Raw genomic sequence first — 2466 nt, 5'->3', positions numbered from 1 at the left:
TGGGTATACATATACAAAAAAATTGAAAGCAGGGACTTGAACAGATATTTGTACCCCAATGTTCGTAGCAGCATTATTGACGATAGTCAAAAGATGGAAACAACCCAAGTGGCCATCAGCAAATAAATGGATAAACAAAATGTGGTATACACACACAAAGGAATGTTAGTCAGCCTTGAAAAGGAAGGAAATTTTGACACATGCTACAATACAGATGAACTTTGAAAACATGATGCTAACTGAAATAAACCAGACACAAAAGGACACATATTGCATGATCCCACCATATGAGGTACCTAGAGTAGTGAAATTCATAGGGACAGAAGCTAGAACGGTGGTTGCCAGGGGGTGGGGGAGGGGAAATGAGGAGTTAGTGTCTAATGGGTACAGAGTTACAGTTTGGGAAGATGAAAAAGTTCTAGAGATGGATGATGGTGATGGTTGCACAACAGTGAGTGTACTTATGTCACTAAACTGTACACTCAAAATGGTTAAAATGGTAAATTTTATGTTACGTATATTTTTCCACAATAAAAAAAGAGAGAGAGAAAATTGCTGAAGATAAAGATAGTCTCAGTCACTAGCTAATTTGAGAAGTTAAATAACCAGAAATATAGAACAATTCTAAATTGGTGTGCATCTAATAACATAGTTTCTAAATATATAAAGCAACAACTAAAGGAATTACAAGGACAAATTCACAAATTGACCGTCATATGTGGGAGCGTCTAACATACCTTTTCTTGTGATTGAGAAAGCAATGGAAAAATCCAGTAAGGAGATTATATAGTTGAAAAACAAAATTAACAAATTTAATCTGAAGGACATGTGCAGAACCTTACACACTAGAATATGCTTTTATATACAGAAGCACGAAACAGCTTCTGCTGCTTAAAAATCATATTTGAAATAAGGCAAAAACAATACATATTAATGTAAATAGATAATTCTCTTTTTCATAAGAATAAAAACACATCAACACAATCTATGTTACTCTCCACTCCTTCATATTTAAACATTCAATATAGTTAATGTCCTATTTGTTCAAAATTATACTAAGATTTTTTTTCAACTATACTAAGGTGTTTATAAAATGTTACAATAGCTTCTTAGAGAAATGGTAGAATCTAGGATTGGAGCAGGGAAAATACAAGATAAGCCTGGAGCATCTGGTAGTGGCAGAAGGAAATGAGGACCAAAAAAAAAGGAGGGGCACGCCAAAGAGACGAAAGAGCCAAGCTGAAAGGGCTCCCAACGGCCAAAACTGGAATAATTTGAACAAAATAAATAATGTAGTATTGAATTATAACACAAAGTATAAAATAAATACACGTGTGCACATTGATATAAATAAATGATTGAATAATAAAGGGAGAAGAGATAAGTCTTCCTTTCAAAAGAATTTCAGGCCTTGGGCCCGGAAAGGTGGTGTGGCTGGGGCTTCACCAGCCTCGCTCTATCTGCCATTTTCAATTTTCAGAGTCTGTTGACTGTAATCTTGCTGCTTATATGTACTTGCGCTTATATCCAATCCTCGACACCCAGCCTCCCGAACAGAAATAAAAGTGGATTGTTGGGTATATTTTGGAAGTGAGCCAGAACTGGCGAACGAAGAGTCCTTATGTTGCAATATGCTGTATAGCGAGGGCCTTCAGCATCCTCTTCATACAGTAGCTTGGGAAAACACAAGAATTTAACTGTCATTCGAGTTCAATATGAAAAAAGGACTTATCTGCAGAAAATAATGGAAAGAATGATTCACCCTTTTATCTCTGAACATTGAATGAGATAAATTACCAGCTGCTGTTCTCTATTTTTGTTATTGGACCCATATTCTATGTAAATAGTTAGGATGTAACCATTTACTATTCAAAGAGTTTAATATGTCTGTAAAAATCAACCTCTGTACTGTCATTACAATATTACATTCTACAAATGTCCTTCTGTTGTGTCAGTTACCAGTTTTTAAGGAGGTATCTCTAAGCAGAAAACAAAATTGGTAAATTACTCAAGTTCCTTACACTGTGATTTGGAAATGATGTTTTTATACATTCTCTTTATAGAATGAGACCATTTTTAGAACTAGCTTTTTTATTGGAAAAAAAAGAGGTTCAATTTCTGTTGGTAAGGATTGCATTCATATTTAATAATGCTTGCTTTTCCTCTGGCCCCATCATTTTAAGCATTAACCAGAGTACCTCTACTCTTAGCAAACTGTAGTTTATTACAGGTGTTTAAACTATTTAAAACAAGCCTATGCCGTTCTTAAGGAGGAAGATAAACGAGATGTGACTTAAGGGTGGTGTTGCTAAACTGTTCATATTTAACATAAAAGGGTTTATAACAGCTGACTGGTGTGGTAGCCTCTGAAACCTCTCTGGTTAAGTATGGATAAATGTCTTAAGCATAAATTTGACAAGCTAACTGTGGTTCTCTAAATAAGACTACATTCTTAGAAAGAAAAGA

The 2466-nt window shown here is 34.8% G+C and overlaps 1 pseudogene; it reads left to right on the top strand.

The window, feature by feature from the left end:
- The first annotated feature begins 431 nt into the window (after positions 1-431).
- LOC131421406 (protein kish-A-like) lies at positions 432-1674 on the top strand (annotated as a pseudogene).
- The last annotated feature ends 792 nt before the right edge of the window (positions 1675-2466 follow it).

The sequence above is a fragment of the Diceros bicornis genome, chromosome 25 (assembly GCF_020826845.1).
Source record: "Diceros bicornis minor isolate mBicDic1 chromosome 25, mDicBic1.mat.cur, whole genome shotgun sequence".
In the NCBI taxonomy this organism is placed as follows: Eukaryota; Metazoa; Chordata; class Mammalia; order Perissodactyla; family Rhinocerotidae; genus Diceros; species Diceros bicornis.
Note: the sequence above shows the minus strand (reverse complement) of the source record. Positions and strands in the feature narration are given on the sequence as shown.